The sequence below is a fragment of the Ptychodera flava genome, chromosome 22, assembly GCF_041260155.1.
Source record: "Ptychodera flava strain L36383 chromosome 22, AS_Pfla_20210202, whole genome shotgun sequence".
NCBI classification, from domain to species: Eukaryota; Metazoa; Hemichordata; class Enteropneusta; family Ptychoderidae; genus Ptychodera; species Ptychodera flava.
The window spans coordinates 12,379,098-12,402,836 of record NC_091949.1 but is presented as its reverse complement, the minus strand read 5'-3'; positions in this window follow the sequence as shown (position 1 = coordinate 12,402,836).

Below are 23,739 nucleotides of genomic sequence, written 5' to 3'. Positions count from 1 at the left end.
ACCAAATAGTTGACCATGGGACAACAGGAACCGATACTGAGCGAAGTCGCCTTCTTGATTACGGTGAGAAGGTGATGAAACGAGCTGACAAGCGGCGACCGTAGGCAACAGTTCGAGTTACGTATGCTCCGGCAGTCGTTCAAAATCGCCTGGCGCAAGAAGTTGGCGATGCTTTCGAAGACGATCGTCCGCCCGTCTACCGTTACCCGAGTGATGTCGTAGAGGTCGCACGACTTGGTGTAGTAGTGATGGAACGTCTTTTCGTCAATTTCTATCGTCTGTGTGAACAAACTGTCGGCTTCGGACAGAACGACCAAGAAGGACAGTGTCATATACAATCCGTAAACAGCAAGTGAATACGAAAACGGAAGCTGGAAATTCTGGTCGAAGAAATAAAAGAACGTGTTGGGGAGATTTTCACTGTATGGCACTGGCTTGAAATTGCTTTTCAGATTAGCCCCCTCCGCGGCAACGTTGTAAATTAAGTATCCGAGATGGCAAAATATCGGCAAGAGTCCGCAATAAAGTAAAAATCTGCCGAAACTGTACCAAAATATCTGACAACAAGATCTGTGTTCCTCCTGCGGCTGTCTAACCATCGTTTGCTTTGCTTTCGTTGATCTGCAGATCATAGCCGTCAGCGAAACCGGTGATTTTGGACTGTCTGTCATGAGGTTCTCGTCCTCAATGACGATTGTGGTGTCCGATTCGTCGTCTAGGGTGAACATTTTGCCGGTTTTCTTCTTTGATGGGATGATGTTCAGCAGTATGAATGGAAACACCGTGAATGCAACGATGTGCTCGACAACGACCAGGACGAAATACACAGATGAGAGCCATGATGGTGGCGAAAGAGCCAACATTTCGTCGTCATGGTTACGACAGTGGTAATTGTACAGACTGCTGATAGAAGAAACGTTGGCGGCTGGTTTCTTGCACAGTAGATATTTTTCCGTTTGCGAATTCGATGCTTCGACAACGGATTTCAGAATGCTAGTGACAATATTTTCTTTGCATGTATTTGAAATATATTCCAGATCGGAAGCGCATTTTATGTACCTCTGCTGTTTCGCTTTGAACACGTCGTCGCTCGGTGAGACAGTTGCCTCTACCAAAGGGTCATTCAGACTCAGATTCAAGGAGACTTGAATCGCGTCGGTGCCAACAGTCAAAGAGCCCAAGGAAAGAATACTCACGGCTGAATTCAGTGTGACAATGAGACGTCCGTCCCTGTCTTTCAGCCAATATCCGTCCAGCTTCAAACCTTCGAAAGTTTGCTGAAGATCCACCGATGACCACAGTCCAATGCTTTCATAAGCCGTGTCGTGCAAAAGCCTGAACTCGAACTTTACGATCTTTGCTCCGCTGGCGACGATGTTGTCAAGTAATTTGGCGAGCTGTTCAGCTGAGTCGGCCAGCGACAACACGCAGGCTTGTTGTACGGAGGAATCACAGTCCGCCCCGTCGTTGTAGTAGTACACATCGGAGCTGACCGCCGACGTTCCTCTGATTTGTAAGCATATAAGAATTACCAAGGAACTTGTCAGGGAAAAATATCTTCTCGGACATCGAAGCATTTTTTCCGTGTTGGACCGATCGCTGGTGTTATGTGGTAGTCACAAACAAATTGAAGGTTAAAATTCGTCTTTCCGGTCCATTAGAATGTCAAGAGGTTTCTCACCTGACACGTCCCATCTGCCACAAATCACTGCACAGGATATCGTTCATTTTTGTCGGCCCCAGGTCGCCTTTCCAAACACGGTAATTCGACCGCGACACACAGCTCACGGTGTACATCGCCCGTATGACGGGGTCGTTTCCCTTGGCTAGGCCTTAAAACCGGGCTAACGAGCTACACACAATAGCATAGGTGAGTTCCATTGTGCAACGACCAATAAAAGCCGGCAGACAATGCGTCGAAAACTTTCTCGCAATAAAATGTTACGGTGGCAATATATTCAGTAAAACAAGAAACAGTCATGGCTTGTAATGTACATGAAACGTATCCAAGTTTATGAAGTTAAAATCATGAGGATTGATTAGACTGCGCATGTGTAAACGGTAGGGGGGCTGTGTTTAAATAACATTGGAAAGTAATGTCCCTGAGGGGAGAGGAAAGAAGAGATTTTGCGTCACCACTTAAACAAGCAAAGAAAACAACAGACAAAAGATGGGCCGGGAGCCCTCTTTCTTTACTGAGGCAACTCACATCGAACTTAGTAAAATAAGGTGTACAGTAAGCTGTTGTACAGTTCAGAGCTTAGCAATGCCGTCTGCATGTTTGTTGTCCAGGCCAATAACGTCGGCACACCGTGACGCATCTTTTCCAGATCACCCTATTTACGGGCTCCTAAAAATCTTTGTAGCCGCATCGTCTAACGAAATATTCTCCGTTGCTAGCTCCGCTTTTCGAATGCCTTAAGTCATCCCAAAATCAATATTTTATTTTTACCAGTTGTGAGACGGGTAAATTTGTAAAACAACATTTAGTCATGAGTAATGTGAATGCGTCGTTAGAAACGAATATTCACATGCATAACAAACCAGCTGACGCGCATTGGCTGCTATAGCAACACGCTTGTAATGCAAAAGATTGGAGCTCTTTACATAGAATTGCCACATTTCTGAATAAAATGTTTAAGAAAGTCCAGAACTTAGATTCAGCAAACAAACTGGTGACATTTCATCACAGAAATATGACATTAGATTCATTCTACTCTGCATAAAAGGCAAGTTTGAATGAGTAATATCTGTCCCTACCGTGTATTGCCATCACCTTGTGTCTAAAATAAACGTTCAATTATCAAAGGCCCTGCACCTGATTAGCGAACAGATAGTTTTGTTCATCGGAAGGCTGGAAGACAATCCGTCAAATACAGTCTACAGCCCAATCAAGATTTTGTTTTATAATTTGTTACTCTCTTGAATATTGACATTGGCGATGCAAAGTATAAATAAGATTTTTCGTCAGCGGTTTCAGTCTTGTGGCTCCTTCTTGTTTTAGAGATCTTAATCACGCTGTGATCTGTAACCGAGTTGAATGTCAATAAGAATAGCGCGGCGAGCTCTATCCGATTAGAATTAACAGCTTTTTGTGACGAAACACATGAAAAGCCGGATAGTTCTTTCACGCTCGAAGGATTGAAGTCATTCCTCTATCAAGGCGATGCCGTCGGTCAGTCTTAATGAAACTGCGGACACCCTTTCCAACTCAAAATTGAACGAGACGGACTTCATCTGACGTGAGAATCAACAGGTGGTTATTTTGACTTAATCGCAGCATTCTACTACTTGTCGGTTACGGAGTTGCGAAGAATTAATTGGTCCAAAGAAATGAAACAAAACAACCCCATCAAAGAATATTGTCGTTTTTCCATGAGTCAATGATTGCCTAACATCTCCACCTAATTGGTCAATAAGTCTTACTGCAGCAGTAAACCAATAACGATCTTGCACTCGCCAACTCTGACGAGCTTGATGGAATAGCTGTCATGGCGACTTTCCAAGTCGTAAACGATGTTTCACACAAACAAGAGGGAAAGAAGGAAAACAATGTGATCAATACCATCACTATTTAGATTAAGGTAGAGAGCCCTCTGTCGGGGACATATATTCGGACTTTCAAACTTCTACAATACTTTATTGGTCTACCATTTGTGGGAACTCATTTTGAAGCGCATGGTGTACATCGACTTATTGTGTAAATCGAACATTTCATTTTTCCGTTTAGAGTTAACACAGGGATGGCGGCCTTTTTGAATTTTGATTTCAAGTGTTGGTAAATATTGAGTAATCTGTTTTTTCTGTATCAAATTTTCAAGTTGCACGGTGACCCCTGATTTCGAAAGAGTATTGTTTAAAGTCTCATTGAGGAAAGCTAAGTTTGAGCAAAATTTGAAGTCTTTCAATTTCGAGGCACGAACTGCCTTAAAGCTTAACCATCTAACCCCTCCCACAGTCCCTCGGGGTGGAGGGACTGTGCCCCACCTAACATAACCCAAACCCCACAAGATGATAGCTAAACGTGGCGGGAGTCACTCGCTCAGTCTGTCATTGTGGAATGCCAGATCTATGCTTACGTTACAATGGCAATTACATTGGGTAAGAGCCTCCGGGCGAAACACTCAGATAATTATTCCGAGAAAAGTCGAGTAAACTCGATCGGTTTCGAGTCGAATCAGGAGATATTGCATAAATCACTATCTCTTCTCAAACAACTTGAAAGTTATCAATAAACTTGGTATTTAGAAAATTTCACCCTTAAGACAAGCATTTTCGGGTAAAAGTCAAGCATGTTTTCAGTAACTGCAACGATGAATATTGAAGGGGAATTTTCAAACCCGTTGGAAGTTGTCTTGGATCGTTTGCCGTCTTGAATTTTCGCATGACATGTAGGTGGCAGACGCCTTTACAGTGTATATGTAATTCGTCGAAGAACTGAACTATTTCTGAGCATGCTCACATCGGACTATCCATAAACTAGAGTTTCAAAACAAAACCAATACTGCGTTTGCCAATTTAACAACATCAAGTCGTTACTTTTAGGACTGAATTACATACATAAGACTAGACAAGGCAAAGGTTGACGTAAATATCTTTAGTATAGAGTAAAATATAACAAAACATCTGATCCATCTGACTGTAAGCTTACATCTTTACATGTTAAAAGATCGATTCCAATTTACTTGTAAAAATACTGTGAAATGTAGACAAGTATTTGTGTAGAACCACTCCATTCGCTGATCTGTTGTCCATGCATGATAGCGTTCAGTTTACAAACACAGTCAGTGGTACTCGATACAAGACTTCCCCCGTCGGGCATGCGTACCAGCACTATTGTATAACATAAATCGTACACACAAAACAATACTCCTTGTGACAAACGACACTGACTTAATACGTCATGCTGATGGCGATATTTTTTTTCCCATACCGGGATGGGTGGTAAGAATTCTCTACATAATTTTCTTCCGCGTTCCAAAATTTGACGGTTTTTCAAACTTACATGCCATGCACCTCGTCAGATTTCCACGGATTTCCAAGCTGATAGTCACGTGGATACTCTGTTTGCAAAAGCAATAAATCTGAGAATCTTTTTGCAACTTCACGCACTTTGCTCTGCAGATATTTTGACAACCGCTTTCAAAGACATAATTGACGACTTTTAAACTGCAACCTTTCCTCGGTTATTTTATAAACTACAATCGACCAAAGAAAGGTGCATTTCTCGGGGTGATATATTTTGACTAAAGTTAAACCCAGCGACATCTCTACCGCTATTAGATTGCGCGCATACATGTATTATGAGAGCGATTGGATTTTAATCGTGTTCAATCATGAATAAAATAATGCAACGTTTATAAGTATATGAGAATGTAAACATATATCCACTTTTCTTTTTGCCGTGACAAAAATATAAACATTAAGTTACCAGATCTTTGCTCACAAATATGGAGCCGTGGAAACATACTGTCATGGTACAAAGGTCACACACTTTACTAATAAAAAGTTGGAAAAAAACCAACTCAACGGAAAGTGACAGCCTATACTGTCATTGTCGTGTAAATATATAGAGATATAATTATAAAGCCTGCGAAGTATCTTACACCTTACGGAACTACATTTTTGCATATGTACATCTGCCAGGTGAGAGTGGAAAATCACACCAGACTTATTAAAATCTAAGTACACATTTGATAGTTTTTGTATATTTTTGTGCGGTGCTACTCTTTATGGTCAAGGTGACGGTTCTGGAAACGATATTGCTTAGTATCTGACACTTAACAGCAGCATACAGTATGTCCTGGACTCGAGCTCACTTATGCCAATTGACCTTCGTATTTGACAGAAATAAAAAGCCCTTTTCTCAACACGAAGAGACACTTTGAAACTACCACTGCTGTCGCAAAAAAAACATAACCCCTGGTTGTGTTCAGATTTAAATTGGCAACATTCCAGGTTCAATATCATACTCGTGCGTAGTTTTTGTCAAGGTTTACTTTGCAAGATATGTCAAAGAACCGGAGGGTTTTCTTACAAGGATTGCACTTACTCATGTTTGACTTTATTAGAACTAAGGGAGCAGCTTTGTTTTCTACTTTCCGACACATAAAATGCTTAATTATTTGTCTGTGAGTATAGAACTCCAGTAAAGCGATACCAATTCTTGTCTAAATGGACAACAAAGAGACTCAACAAAGCTACAACAATCGTGTGTTGGTAAAACATCAGCGAGAAGCAATGCCTCAGAGTTGGCTTTCTAATTGCATATGTCAACATTTCTTTTCGGCAGGCTTGTTAAAACTTCCAGGCTCAATTTGGATACTAACCTTGATTGGTCTCAGTGAATGACAGTGACTACAAAGTTACCCATTGTACCCACGGTGTCTGTAAGATTGTTACCTCCTTGTCAGCGTTAGCCTTACTCCATGATGATTAATGAGCATTTCTAATGAAGATTTCTGGATCCCAATTTTCGCTCTATGCCAATAGATTCTTAGTAAAATCAAAAGCACTGCATGTGATGTGACCGCAAAATAAGTTCAGAATTTCAATTTTTAAATTGGTCTGAAATTCTTCCACTTTTTGCAGGAGACGAAAAATAGAATGGCGGGACATGTCTCCAATAAACAATTAGGAAGGGATAGTCTTCATTATGCGAGTGACGTCAACTGAATCGCATTTGCAGACATACCACATTCCTAAAAACCGGGTAACAGCGTATTTCCTTCGCTTTCTAAGTGTATTGCGATGTTCATAGTAGCAACTATGTCATACAGGAACACTATTATTTAATGTCACCGAGGGTAGACAAATTTTAAACTCTAACGATCAAAACCAAATGACATCTTTAAAAATTCTGGGTAAGCTGTGTGATATTTGTGTTTGTTTCAACCACGGTTGCAATACAGTGTCATAGTGTAATATTCTACATGCACTTTCTCTGTAAACAATTTCCGAAGAATCGGAAGTTTCCTTAAAGCCAACACACTTAATCAGAATCAAAGGTTTCATAGTTTGATATCTCGTTTTAGTAAACAAGCTTCCTTTACAGGAATATCCAAACATAATGAAAAATGAATGAGAGGATGAGTCAAAGTTTGTGTCGTGTGCTCTTCACCCCCGAATCATAACTTCCAAGATGTACATTGACCATTGTTAGACACAGCTGATACAAAACGGTCTCAACAAGTAGAGCGATACTATTTTCCCTTGAAAAGGCGGGAGCAACTATAAGAACGACCAAAGAGTGCACACGCTTATGATAGATAGCTGTCTTTGTGTATAGAATTGTGGATAAAACTTGCACTTGCGGTAAAACCTTATCGATAGTAAGACGCATACAGCAGTAAAACCGTATACACGGTCAAAATCTATCAGTCCAAAGCTGTCAAGACCCAAAAACTTCTGTCCACAACCAAAGTCTGTACGTATTCATGGACGACATGCTGAGCATTTCATAAAAAAATTATGCTTAACATAATGAGTCTTATGGCTATCGTACCCTAAGTCTATTCCGCTGCCATAGTAGTCTTGTGGCTTTGACAATGTGTGTCGTTCTAATCTCATTTCGGAATGTTCAAGCTGCTTTTGCGTATTGTTTCCCCGTAGTTCATCCATATGCGTCATAGCTATTCCATCTCCTGGCTTGACAGTCTAGTGCTTAACTATCGCAAATAAAAAATATCACCCTCGATGCTCTCATAAAGATGAAATTATATTAAATTCATATATGAGGTAGTGACAATAAAAATATTCCAAGAAAAATTGAACAACAGTTTTTTTTTTCTACATCGCCCCTTCAACCGATAAAACTGACTGAACCTCAACCTGTTAATTCCCGTTCGCGGCCGCAAACGGTTTATTTGGCAGGCTTTGTAACCGTTACTGATGTGTGTATCAACACTCGAACACAATAGAACTCGATAACAAAAGAAGCTGAGGTTGAGGCGAAACGGTATCAATTGTTCTCAACAAAACAGACCTATTGTTACAACGGCCTCTCTCCCACTATCAGAGAGTTACACTCGTAAACATTCGGCAAGTGAATGATCCGGTCATTGGTGAGTTGATTTCCAGATTAGGCCGTTACAAAAGAAATCACCTGGCCAACGGCGTCCAGAGGTGTAGAACTCCTAATCCTTCGACCAGGCGTAGCGGCGATTTTTAAAACTGTTTGGCTGAAAGCAATCCCCAGTGTTTGTTTGTGAAGGAGTGCTGCCGTAATAACATGTGCAAACCGCCGGGATATTAGTGACACGTCTTTTACTAAAAAGGAATGTTTAACCTCGATGTCAATGTTACTCGATCACCTCAAGTTTGCAATATCTGGTCTGAAAGCGACAAAGTTAAATCCTCAGGTCATGGGGATTGCAAATTTAAACACATTTCAATCATCACGGTCCGCACTTGCACATTTTAATGAAAGATTATGATGTTCTTAGGGTAATCATTCCATGCTGATAACAAAGAAGTGCCCCCATCAAAGGACCATATTATTGATTTTTATGGCGTAACAAACGTGAAATTTCTTTAATTTCTTCTTAAAATGACTCAAATAGACTTTGATAACAGCAACAGCCAACATCATACAGCATATGTTCAATAGATTGGGAACCGGCACATCCATGACCATGGACCATTATAGAAATACGCATATATCCTTTATGAATTTTAGGTATTTTGGTAATCGCCATATTATATGTCACGAATTTCTGTAGTAGAACATAAAGTTTATTTCAATAACAGTTCAGAAATTGTGCATAATCTCCAAACGTTTTCTAGCGATACACTTTTATTCTTTTGTAGATTAAATGTTTTCCACGTTGTCATGGTAACAAACGAGGTAGAGTTGTCAGTTTAGCGAACGCAGACGGAGGTGGACTATTTGCAAAGCTAAAAAATATGTCGCCACCCATACATTATATTAATGTGAACAACAGACGATTAAAAATTGTGAGAGAGTACTAAATTGTCTGGACATCCGCTGATAAAAAAGTTGACCATTCTGAGTCTTGCGATAAAATGCCATGACCGTCTGTCCCCGACACTAGATTACGGAGAACGAATCCACGTTCCGTCTGCATCGTCTATCATTTTTTCCGCACATTTTCCAAGAATACGTGAGAGGGCGTCTGTCAGGAATGGAATTCAACTTTAGTCGTATTGTGTGTATTTACCTGACTGTCACACCGGGTCACTTTTAACGTACTGGAATCGCGCCACAGAATTGTAGAATCAGTTCAAGTCGTGGTAAAGTAAATAAGACGGATAGATTTGAACACATATTCAACGGTGTATAGATTAATCAAGGAGCAATCCCGTAGACCTCTTCCTTGGACGAAATATATTATTATTTGGTTATTAAACCCAATATTTGTCTTGCAAAGGCCTGCACTGGTTTCGCTATCACTCCTCTACTACGCACACCATTGTTACGAAAGCGAAATACTTTACTGAAATTTATTCCTTCAACTTACTTTTAAACTAAGACTTTCACCTGTTTAGCCCCAATTCGCTGTAAACACGCCCACAATCACAATATTGACTCTAGCAATGAGTTTGGGCCAAACCATTGTGGTGAAAGGGTTAATAGATCCTGAAACTTTTGAGGCAGTCTACATATCCCTTGCAACACATGGTGGTATTTTGAAGGAAAACCATCTTCAAAGTTCGGAACCGATGCTACTAATTTCGATCACGCAGTGATATCCTACAGTATGGTCGTTTTAATTTTATTCAGTGAAGGTCGACGGGCCAATTTAACAGAATAATCACTTACGGCCATTTGATCTGCCCCGGAAAATATATCTCATTGGTTCATTAGATAATATTAGATCACCTGATTAGATCACCAGATTATTTGCCGAAACGCTGAACATAAACACGAGACGTATTATTTACTTCAACCACGTCTCAAAGCAGGTGTCGCGATTTCGTCGAATGGCGCCCCCAATCGACATCGTGACACGTCTCGTGATCCTGAACAACTCATGCGCACAGGACAATGAATCCCAGGAATTGATCACGCTCATGAACGCATTTGACCTGCAGTATACAACGCTGATGATAGACGTTCAGAAAAACCCCCTTGCGTTTTCCTCCACGCAACTAGGTAAATGCAGCATTTTGATTTCTCTACAGGTGACTATACACATAGAGGCTTGTTTCTATGGAGACATCGGTTTCTGGTGACGATTTGTAAGCTTATGTTTTATACGGCATATTTTGTAGCATGGTATTTATGTTCGGAAAACATAAGCTTTATAGCAATATTAGAATGCCAAATATCTCCGTTCCTTGTCTTAGCTGAAAAACAAACCCATATTTTTACAACCTCTTAAAGAATGTTTTGCGTTTGTGGAAATCAATCATAATTTTGTCGTTTCAAACTATCGATGGGGAGAGGGAGTGTGAGTTTGGTGTCAAACCCGATCTACTTTTGCAATGCGCGCATTTTGATAGTCTATTAGGCCTATACCTTTACAAAACCAACAATACACCATTTTGTCAGGGGTAGCTAACAAACCCGTAACCAGAGCCTTAGCGATGAGGATGGTTGGCTGTTTTTTCCAGTGTAAGCAAACGGGGCAGGGTAATTTTTTAATGACTTAATATAATCAGCGGGGAGGTATTATATTCGTTAGCTCCCTGGGCAACATAGAAAAAGCAACAAGGTGTACCGTAGGAATGTGTACCGGACGGTGGAGATTTTGAATTGGAGAAGACGAAACAGGTTTATTCCGCTAGGGAGTCTATGGAAGAAGAAACCCGTAATGGGTGGATGAGAGAAATTCAAATGGTAATGGAAGGGCAGTTGTGAATAGTTTTCACTCTCCCTCAAAGTAGTATTTTGTGCTTAAAATGCCTTAGAATATTACATTTACATATAAAACACCTGTGTATACAATGCATCGAAATTGGCAACTTGGTTGCCCATGATTTTGACCTTGGTTGTTTTGCTCTACTATGATAGATTACTTTTCGTTATAAGAATTGACATTCCTCTCGGGAGAATAGCTTCTAAAGACTTGCGACCGACATGACCGCAAACATTCACCATCCAATAAACTGACATGTCCCTATCCCTGCGTGAGTAGGCTGCGCAGTGCGGACGACCTTGGCCTCACGGAAACGTATCGAGCACACACTCTACTGTGTTTATTATTATAGAAGGGTGACATATCAGCCGATTTCTAGAAATTATAACCGCGTATAACCGCTGGCCCTCTCCCTTTTGTAAAGAGCGTTATCGAAACAATGGTATTTAGTGGACATTGACAAGACTCGATGGGAACTTTTCCAGTAAAAGCCCCTTAGCCTATGAGTATTTGTATGGCACACTTGTCAGGACAAATATGTAATAATGCAGAATATGGACTAGAAGTGTCCCTATGTAAGGAATACCCACTGTAAGATCACAACATCAGTATTTTTGCCTGTGCATGAGCAGAGGTGACATAAAATTTTATGCAGAAGAAAAACATCAAATAGAAATCGATATGGAATTTCAAGTGACTGTGGAAAAAACTCCATCTGTTTAAGGGTTTTTGAACTGAAGCACGAAAGTATCATCAATTTATTTTACAAAACAATTAATTCGCGTATCGTGATGTTTTGTTGACTCGATATGCCAATTATTGCTTTGATCCACAGCAACCGCAAAGAAGGCTAATATTGGCCAACCAGAGAGGTTTATCATTGCAAGCAGATGACAGGCAAACGATCTATAAATGACAATATCGCACGTGAAACGGGTAATGAAAGGCTAAGTAGGTAGGCTACATAGGATTGGGCGTGTCTGCATATATTTTGAAGGGGCGGGGCAGTTTGAAAGTGGAGGCAAGAGGCTTGTGAAAGGGTATTAAAATACTATACACAAGCAAAGTGAATCACTTCAAAATCTATGTATATGCCTTTCACTGTTTTTTTCATGAAAATCCAAGATTGCCGCCAAATTAATAATAATAGTGATAATTTCAAAGCGTCAATATCTACATAATAATGTGATAAAGGACGCTGAATAACAGTGAAATGCCAGAAAAACTAATGAAATTAAAACAACTCTAAAAATCTATAAATACAGAAAAAGGTGCATACTAACGATTAAAAGCGAATTCAAGAGGAAAAATTTAAAATCCGACAGACTAATAAGACGCCAGATATTTAATTGATGACTATTCCAGAATACACAAGTTGCTATACTAAAAGAACGATTTACATATGTCAGACAGTACGTGACCGCATCAAACAAAGTTTAACTGTTCTGCTGACCTGAAATTTCGACTGGGTACATAAAGTGAGATCATATTTAAAAGATAACTTGAAGCAAGCCCACAAACCTTTTAATGCACTGAAAAGTCGGGACCGAAATCTTAAAAAACAATTCTTTGTGTTAGTGGTAACAATGCAACTGGCACAGAACTGAAGTGATGTAGAGAGAGTGACTTTTGAACGAGTTACAATTCTTGCAGCTCTGTTCTGAACACGTCGAATCTAATTAATTAAATTATTCTGAAGCCTGTACAACAGAGAGTTACAAAAATCGATGCGAGATGTGATAAAAGCATGGACAAGTTGTTCTGTGACAGATCTTGATAAATATTTTCAAACACGTTTGATGCGTCGTAGATGAGAAGTAGCTGTATGGAAGATCTCTCAGACGTGAGTAATTAAGCGAAAATCAAGGATAGTGACAAGACTCTTAGCCTGATAGTGAACGGGAATTTTAACATCGCCAAAACAAATTTCTGTAACATTTCTATCTGACAGATCGTGAAAGGAGAAAATTACAAACTCTGTTTTATTATCATTAAACTGAGAACATTTTAAGACATCTAAAATCTGACATCCGAAATGCAATCTTCAAGATTTGAAATCATTCGGGTGGAATTATTCCTGGTGAAGGACATGTGTAAAATGTCGAATCGTCAGCATAAACAACTATAAAGACACACATGACTATTGCAGCGAATATCCCTAGTGGGGAAGTATTGTCATAAAAAAGTATTGGACCTAATACTGATCCTTGAGGTACCCCAGTATCAAGTGGATAAAATAAAGACTGAGTAGAATTTATAAGAACGCACTGACTTCGATTGGAAAGATATGAGCGGAAACACTTGAGTGCTCGACCATCCAGAAAGACCAAATTGGTCTCTTAAACGATCTACTAGAAAAGTATGGTTGACAGTATCAAATGCAGCAGAAAGGTCAAGTAAAACCAAGAATTGAGGGAAAGTAAAATGTTACTAGTATTTGTAAACTTTAAAACGCAGTTTCAGTACTGCGTCCCGGTTTCTAGGCATATTCATTGAATAGTTTACAATATGGTCCTTAGTCTCGCAGTTACAATACATACTAGAATCTTCGATGAAAATGACAATTTGAAACGGGCGGAAGTTCTTGAGAGTTTCGTGATTCCGAGATGGTTTTTAAATAAGGGGTTTAACAATAGCGAGCTTGAAATCATCAGTCACAACACACTAGTCTGCAGACAGTCGTTGAAAATCTCAGTAATACGTGATAGAAGATCATTTACAATGAACAGGGTTCTTAAAGTTCTTTGTAGGAAATGGATCTGAACAACAATAGGTTGATGGCGAAGAACGAATTATATCAGTAGTTGTGGGCTTAAAAACATCAAGTTTACATTCATCAAGTTTTCACTGGCAGGCTTTGAATGTTGATGTTCAGAAATAATAGGTAAAATATCAAAATAAAAGAACATCACTTAACACGATCTATTAAAAACTCAGCTAAGCGATTTGCTAGTTCCAAAGCATTATCATGTTTTGGTAGGGGAACAGAAGTGTTCATGGCCAAGTTATCGTCTGATGACTTGAAACGACAGTTTTTGATTGCCTGTACTATCGTCAGCGAGATCAGGATAATGATTTTCCTTGGCAACTTCTACAAAGCGAACAACACCAGTCTGATATCATCTGTGACGCTGTACTTACAGTCTTTATATAATCCAAAATCTCTCTGCCTTCATTGTATTTTTCGCGCATTGATGAAAGAATTATTAATCCAGCGAACTGGCTTTCTGCCTGTGACTAGTCTTTCCTCTGTAGGAGCGTGATGATCAAATGTGTCCCGAATACAGTTGCATTTTGCTGGTACTTTCATCAGTCATCTCAAAACAGATTGACGAAGCTGAATCTGATGCAAACTGGTCAGGAGAACAAAAGATTTCATGATTCTCGCAATAACAGATTTTCGGGTGTTTTTCACTTAAAAATGTGAGGACGGTAACTGGAAATGATTAGAAAGGGCAAAGATGGAGCGCGAACATCGTCGATGATGTCATCGTCAGAATAGTGTATGCATGATATCATGATCAATAGTGTGACCAGCACAATATGTAGAAGCGGGGATCCATGGCATGTAGAAATGACTCAAGTGTGTGGCGATACTTTGGCACTTGGACGTTTTGAGTCGTCAAAATGAGAGTTAAAGTCACCAGCGATGACAAGTTGTAAGTTATCTGTGAGATGACAAGATAGGAAAGTAGTGAAATTGTTGACAAAATCATCGACGGTGAAACCATTTGTTTTAAATTGGCGGTGAATGGTAGACTGACGGAAGCTAATGCGATGTGGAATCAATAGAATCTCACACCACCGAGGACCTGGGATCAGATTTCTCAACAGGCCCTTGCTGTGTGAGATTTTTTTCCCCACACCGTCGATCCCACACTCCCAGTGGCCAGGAATGTGAGAAAATGGGTTATTCATGCGTACCTCCATTAATAAACCAGTATGGCGTTCGCCTTGTGTGTACCTCACCACCAGCAACTGTGATATGACGCAAATAATTTTCGTTTGAATCAGCACAGCAGCCATTGCTCACTCTCTTTACTCAGACACAAGGTAGGCTTGAATAGCAACAAAGTACCTTGATTGCCAATATTTCAGGGATTTCTTCGCTAGAGGATGTTATTACAAATATTTAAAGAAGTTAAACTCGACTCCATGGGATTAAAGTAACAAGCACAAAACCTACGCGTATCCAATTATAAATATAAAAAAAAATCACGTCCCTTATGTTTAAATTTTAAGGGCGCCCTCTTTATGTGGAGGACCTATTGAGCAACACTGTACTTGACAAATGTCGTCACAATATATACTTTTCAATGGCGCCAAAAACTTTGCTCTGAGGGCACAAATAATCTTCAACTTCTGTAACTTCAGTGCCTGCAGGAAGCATTGCAGATACTGATAGCAATACATGCAACACTATTTTGACTTGTGCTTACTTTATCGAGAAATTAAAAAACAAAAACAACAGAAAAAGACTATGTCAAGTGATAACTTTGAGTTTCAGTTGCTGAACGAATAAAAACGCCACTTTTTCGCCATGAATTCTAACACTGACTATGACTGCTGTGTTTCGCAAGATGCCGCAAATTTTGAACGAGAAATCCTAATATATTTAAATGTCATTTCCAAAGTCGTGACCAAAACAAACTGAAGTTGTGTGATATTAATAATTCTTTCATAATATCCACTGTATGTTTTGTTCACTGATAAGCTCACACACACTGACGTCACTAATTAATTGTGGACGTCAATTTTATACTTTTTCTCCGCTTTCTCTGAAGTACATACAAAAGGTAACTATCCTTTACTGCGCCCTAATAAAGGCTAAAGCACGATAAAAGCATAACAAGTGGGAATAATCCGTGGCCTTTTTGATCAACCGTTTTTTGGATATTGAGCAAAAGACAAAATGCTGACTGCATCATAAATAAGTCCTCTTTGCTCTTCGATTAGTTATCTGGGCATCTCAATTGCATTATCGTGCTTTACTAAATGTTCCCAATCGTTTTATAAGAATAATTTAGAACATACAATTCCTGTTTCTAAGTTGATTTTATCGAAAGGGAACGACTTGATGTAGTTTGTGATAGGGATTCTATGGTTAGGATGGCCATACCATGATATCGATCACTGTTTAATATCGACCATGATATCCCATTACCATAATCTTTAACAAGAATCTCATTTAATTTCACAAAACAGCATTCTGAGTTTCCATTTTGAGATAATTACTAAATACACTATCGTAGGGTTTTCCTTTTATCTTGTAAACTGAAACATTTCCATAGAATACAAGGATGAAAGCAGAGCATGCAAAACACTATTTAATTATGTTTGGATAATTGCATGACATGGAAAGGATTATTTTAGTTTGTGAAACAAAAATCCAGAGACCGGATAAAATTAATATTTTCTTTCAATTACAAAAGACTTGATAAAGCAATGATAAAAATTAAACTATCTAAAATCATATTTACATTTTATCACCGAGCACTACATCAAATATAATTCCAATTATATACCAACAAACACAAAGTATTTAAGATCGTAAATCTTTCATATTAATGATATTTCACCTCAAATTGACCGGTACTCCGACTCTGTAATTGATGACACAGACTTTATGTCCCCGTAATTGGGTTTTTTGCTCACTAACTGCCTAACGTGAATTATTGAATCCATTAGCGTGTTTCTCGCGTGATTATTAATATGCCATTACATTTCTCGAAGTATTCATTGAAAACAATGGTCGTTATCGTCATTGTTTTCCCGATACGCCTGATTCTAATGCTTGTCATAATTCATCGACCTCTCAGGAAACTAGAAAAAGCTGGTTTTTTTGGATTGTTGTTTTTGGAGACATCTTACAAGAAAACAAACAAACAAACAAACATAACCTCCTCTGAAACACACTTTAACATTAAATTGTAACTTAGAGTAATGAAGTTAACCCAGAAGAAGTTTTTGTAACCGCTTTTGATGATATATCGTTGTGTACATTCTTCACTTGGTCAGCAAGTCACCCATGCAGTGTATGTCTTCGTGTACTTGAGGGGCGCCCTTTGAGGGACGTTTAGAAATCGAGGCCGAAAGGAACTGAAATGGTTGATCATCTCCCTGCTTTCTTGAAGGTTCAAATCTGTCTTGAGGCAATATGAGACGTAACATGAAATCAAACGGTAAAATGTGTTTCCATGCAATGTATCTAAAAAGTAGCCAAACGCGGGAACACCAATTTTGCTCATCACATTACTTGTCTGTTCACCGCTATCTATAAAACATTGGTAATCAAATGACGACTCTAAAGCTTTTGGTGGTCCTCCACTTAAAAATGATACTGCTGGGAAAGTAAAAAGAACCCCTCCTTTCAAGAACGGGTAGTATTTTATGTCGGAAAGTAACTTAAAAAGAATAATTACATCGCTTGAAAAGCAGCGTATAGCTAGTGTCGATTTCAAGCTGAAACAGAAACACTTTACATCTTGGTGTTCCTGGCGCCGGACAAACTCGTTGCTGTCACCAATTTTAGCGCCAAACATCCGTGGTTTATAGCGATCACATTTTCGCGACTATAGAAAGAGTTTTCTGATTGGTCAATATCATATAATCACATCACCATCAACAACTTTATTTCAACTCGATAGCCTCAATATATATGTATACGCCTCTTTTCAATTCACAAGGTCGAACACAAAGAAAACTTGTATACAAAGTCGACAAAATACAGGAATAACACCAACCTTGCAACACAAACAGATCATAGAGTAAAAGTGTCGGTAAAGCTTTGTCAATAAAATGTATAACTCTAACACCTGTACAACTTCCTATTTCTGTAAGCAACTCGTTGTACAGGTTAGGAGCAATTACTCAGAAAGGCTGTTTCAATAATTCAGTTCTGGCAAAGATTCTCGTAGAGCTTTATTACTAAGAGACCTAAGTGATCTTTTTTGATCGTACTCTGTTATCATATCCCGGATGTATGGAGGAGACAAGTCACAAATAGCCTTGTGTTCAGATACTACTGGGTTGCACTTATAGCGATAAGATAGAGGATATACCATCGTAGAAGTGTAAACATTTCAACGGATGAGGTACCAATGTCACAATTCAAAATCAGTCGCATTGCCCGCTTTAAAAGACAGTTCAAGTGATCTATATCCTTCTGAATACAAGAACACAAAATACTAATATCAATAATCAAAATACGGTTAAATGAAAGATTGTTATATAACCCACGCCTCGCTTAAACTGTTAAAATTACTTAATTCTGGCAAGAGGATACAGTTTACTCTTTATTTTTTCATAATACTATCAACATGTGATGTCCATTATAAATCACTCAGAATCTTAAAGGTATACTGTCACCTGTTCCAATTTTGCAACAGTTATACCAACCACAGATTTTAAGCGGGTGGCCGCTTTTTAAAAACAGCGCCCTCACATGGGCATTTTAAATACCAAGGAACGCCCCTTTGACCATATACGGGCATATTGAGATTAAATGAGCAATGCATTAGCATGATCGAGCCATTCGCTCAGCCTGTGGATTCTGTTTAACGCAGCCCATAATGCAGTTCGGCAAGTTACGGCCCGCACAAGTGCCAGAATCCATGTTTGTATCCGACATGTTTCTTGGATTTTGGCGCGTGACTACAATGGAACAAGAATAGTGCAGAAAAGACTTAAAATTGATCATAATAGTTTAAACAATCGCTGGTAAATCTCTTAGTCTTCCCTTCTTCAGCAAATGAAAGATTACCTGCTTTCCAAATTTTTGAACGTGTAATCAGATGAGGAGTTCTGGATTTTAGTGAGATCAAATCAATTTGTGCCATTCCTTTCCTTTGCAACTTAAGACTCTCAGAAGGAAAAGGTCACTTTTTATGTATTATTTCAAAGTAAACTGCTCCATCATATGAGATTTGTCAACTTTCCGCCGAAAATATCGCATCGAGAGTCTCTCAAGTCATTTGCACGTGTGTGGGAGTGTCGCCTTTTCCCGCCAGGGACGGTCTCAACAAACGTATCGAAGATAGCGTTCCCCTCTGCGCACAGCGGGAATATCGAGTACCAGTTGCATCCATTGTTAATGAAGAGAGGTTTATCAGAGAATTCTGGGTCGCCGTGACAGGTGTTTGTGACAAGATAGGATCTGTTGGCTTCGCTGATAACTTAACGCAGGGCTGCGATTCCCATACATGTCACCAACGAACGCATATTCGTATACGGTTTAGTTAGAGGCTTCATGCAGCGATATTCTCGCGAGATTTCCAGAATACCACAGTGTGCATACTATAAATTGAAATATCTCGCTTCGCCGCCCGAGCTTAAAGTTAAATTCTAGTGGAGTCGACAGCGGTCATTGTCCTTCTGGAAAACTTCCTGGAAATTTCCTGGAATTACCCATTTTGATATTTCTTCATATGATGCTTCTATGATTTTGTCAAGTCGATACTGATGGCTTAGAATGACAAAAGCTTTGTTGGTGAAGCGCCTTGAGCGAGGCACTTCAAAGTCGCCATCTTGTGATTTATATTTGTGTTATTGTCATATCACGTGAAAACGACCGTAATGTTTTCCTTTCTCCCGAAACATGATGAACGGCAGGTTACTGTATGCCTGCATACAACATGTATAACTACGAAAATATTTTAAAAAGATTTTTGTAAAATTATACCAAATCATGTCTTCAAAGTCAGTCTTACGTCTTTCCCTGAACACAACAAATAAAATCACTTGCATTTTTTAAACAGAAAGTCGAAAGACGTTTACTCTTTCAGGTTCACGTTTTGTTAATGTATTGGTCCACGTGCAACCTAGTGCGTCAGTCTTTAGACTAGATCACCAGAGAATAGGTTGTGATGTCGAATGGCGGTTCTCCCTTCGAAACGAGTCTGACAAGAACGAGTTGGCACAGGACTGTACTTTCATCGGTTGAAACAGCGACACCCTTCTGTCAAGCAAACGCCGCCTTAATAACAGCAGACTACAACCAAACCTGTCTTATACAATTTTATTCTCATAACGTTTAAAATTACGCATTGTGCCATGCATAGCGACTGCCGCCAGGTATCTTCTTGCTGGTCTGTTTTAGAGAGAAATTCTCCTCTTTTGCCTTTTTTTACAAGTCGGGTTTATTTACATACAAGCCATTCAATAGGATGCTTTTAATGTGCATGGAGACTGCCGGGTATACGATCACAAAATATACACTTTGCATGAAGTCAATACCGTTTACCGGAAATGTTTTCCTATTACATATGTCTACCGGCAAGCCATTATACAATCCTCTAAGCTTTCTCGCTGGTTTATCACGTAAACTTTCGTCGAAGTCTCCGACTGGCTCCATTGCATCTTGCCCCGTTGTTTTTTCTCTCCTCGATGAAAATCAAAGGAGTCTTCTCCGAAGTATCACGGCTCGAGTGCACTTTACTCCGAACGTTAACAGTGAACATGTCCATGTTGAGAGCATAAGTGCTGGAGGAACAATATGTTCGTATCTGGTTTGTCATCGACCATGCGATGGTCTAACTATATATATACGTACAGGTTGTAAGAAACAGAGCTTATGCCAATCGTGGTCGAAGGAAATTATTACCAAAAAAAAAGAAAGTTGAGCAAACCATTGAAATAGTTTATGCATGCTGTGGACATAGTTTCAACGGGTGGATGGAAGAATTAGAAGCTTATCTAGTTATGTAGGTGATAACGCGCAATTCAAAATAACACATTGCAGGGCTTTTAATCAATTGATGGAGACAGGACATGATAGTATACAATTTGTCTTCGACCAGGAGAGTAGTCTACAAGAATTAGTCGAATTCATAATCCAATCTACCGTCAAAATCTGGATAAAGACACTAATATTATACGGGGACGTGAACCAGTAAAGCACATCACAAACGTGTTTTGGGCTCGTTTATTCTGATAATGTTCAGAGGTGGTTACTGAGAAAATACTAAATAAGGAAATTTGAAGTGAAAGGCACTACACAGTACTTGTAACGCTACATTCACCATAAATTCATGGAAAACGTGCAGCCTCGGACACAGATTACTACGGTCGATACGGTCTTTGCATTTCTCTGTGAAGCGATGGGCGTTGAACTGTACTTTATAGGTACAGCGACCGTTCGTGGAAAATAATGACAGATGACGTACTTCACCCTAGAAAACAGATCACGTGCCTTTACAAATTATGCAAATTATTTTAATATCAGCTGTAGTATTACGCTTAGGGGTCTTTCTGTATTTATATGCACCGTCGGTGTCGTTATGCAAATTGCACGACTGTATGGCAGTCTTCGGTCTGGTCTTTTCAACGGATGACTTTTTATCAACTCTGAAATATATAGGGTTGTCTTACGTCGACAACTAGCATCATATCTTGGTTATCTGAGTCATAGGGCAACTAGAAATTTACTTGTGAACGAGAACTCAACGGGTTTATTGGGTCGCTATTAAGATTCGACCAGAGATTTGATATTACACACTTAATTCCGATCAAGGAGCCAAGTAGACTTTGTCCAAGTCGGTGAATTTCTAAAACAAAATCTTTTGTAAGAGTTTCCCTTGTGTGTTTCCTATTTCATACAGACCTCTTTGGAATTTTGCAGCCCAGGCGATCAATTGAACGCGTTACCTTTGAGTCTGCGCAGTAGTGAGTTAGTTTCTGCCGGATTGATTCCGGGAGAAACTCCCCTGAATAGCGTTCACCCCACTCATCGCGTTCACCCCACTCACGCGTTTCATATGAAAACAGAACACAAATCATCGCGTTCGCCCCACTCAAACTCAAACATTCACAAATCACAGACTTGAACCAAGTCTAGGAACCAAGCAGCTAAACTACTGTACATGGCGCGTCTCCTTTGATCGGATCCTTACGGAATCTTCATTTTTATTCAATTTCACCACTTGATCAATCGAACAAGATTATGTGACGGTCCATGGAAGGGCCGTGAATATATAATTTAACAGAACGTTTAGCAACGTTTTAAATTGCCAGGAGATTTAACTTTTGATAATTTTTCACCAATTTTGTTTTCAATGTCAACCACAGTGTCTTGTCCCAAGCATAATCAGGTACATAGTATTCAGCTTGTCAACTCAGTCTGTACACGTGTTAATTGCTATCTGTTAATGACCAGTGAATTCTAGTGCAGATTGGAATTCAAATGAACAATGGCATTGCATTTACACATTTCGACGGTGTGTTAACAAGCTAAATAGTTGGAGTTATATCACACTTTGAAGAGTAGTACAGGACCTTGCAAATAACATATAAATCATTAAAAGTTACAGTTAATTGCATTTAAGCATTACACAACATAAATGAGTCAGCAAAATTAACATCGCAGTGAGACACTTTTATATGTACTTCCAGCGACATCAAAGTAATGGTACCGACTCCTTTTTTTAAAAAAGTATGTTTAACGTAGTGTTAAAATACACCTAAAAAGTAACCCCTGGGTTTGCCCGTCGCTATACTGGTGACATGAATTACATATCGATTCCAGAACAGTCGATTACTGCGGGAGGTGACGTCTTTCACGGATGTCGAGGTAGTACTGCCTTTTCAATTGGTGGATTCAACAGCAATTAGCTGTGTGCAGTTCAAGTCTTATACGTATTGTAAAACTACATCGTTTTACATTACACAAAATGTTAACATTGATTTCAATCTGCTGATCTTGAAACAGTCAATGAAAGTATACGATATACCAATAAACACAGAGGAAGGTCATTCAAGAACATATCAATCGTAATAATTGTTCCTACTCCAACGGACGGCCATCTTAATGGCTATACTTTTTATGATTCTGCTTGACAAATACATGAATATACCAAAACAATTGTTCAGAAGCAGCTTAATTAAGATTGACGAGAGCTTCCGTTTTCCACGAGTGTCATCGATACCTTTAAATACGGATTCTGTTGTGATCTCGCGAATGTAAAAAACTTTGAAAATGAACCTCGACTGGTGTGTACATAATTGCGAGATAAGTGATTATTTAAAATATCAAAAAAGGTTGAATTTGGAAAAAAACGAGGTTGGTAACTTAGTATTTCTTATCTTTAGATGTAAAATAATTATGCGTTTAGTCAATATATCTCTTTGTACATTTGCCTTGAGGTTATTTCCCTTTGAAACGGTATATGTTTTGATTATAATGCAGTCAACAACGTGCGGAGACCAATGTTAGCGGGAAGAGTTTCCACTCATTGTTTATCCTTTTGTATGATATTCATTTCACCATGTAAAGCGCCATTGTGATTCCTGCCTTTGAGCGATAATGTAGACACCAAGCTCATCAAGTCCATCCATTTCGATGTGAGATCCATTTCAACGGTACGTGAGCGAGTGTTTCGCTGTTTGAAATGAGTGCCTCCCGGAGTGTTTTAGGAACAAGGTTTGTTTTTCACTGGAGGGGGTTCTCGCAGGGCGGTACAAATGCAGGTTACGTTTAAAGGGGCGTGCATATTCAGCGTAGGAGAATGTCAAAATATTTGGCAGAGGTTTCAAGACAGCTCTATACAGCAGTTTACGACATGTGGAACAGAATGGCATGTCCGCAGTCTCTCCTTGTGGTGCGGGACTGTAGCATACCGTATCGATCATAAACTGCTAACTAAATTGCCGTAACGCCACAAAACTACTTAAAGATATCAATGGGTGAACTTTGACAGAAAAGTGTGAAGAAACTTTGCCGTTGAAATCCATAATACCATGACACATATAATATTAATTGAGTATAAACTTAACTTTTACCCTATTTCTTTCACATAGAGTCAAGTATTGAATTTCCACGATCGCTGTTGTGTTTAAATTTAAATGGTGGTGAACAGGCTGTCGTTGTTGGGTTGGCTTCAACCTATATTTTCTGCTTTCACATCACTGTTTCGTTCACGGCATA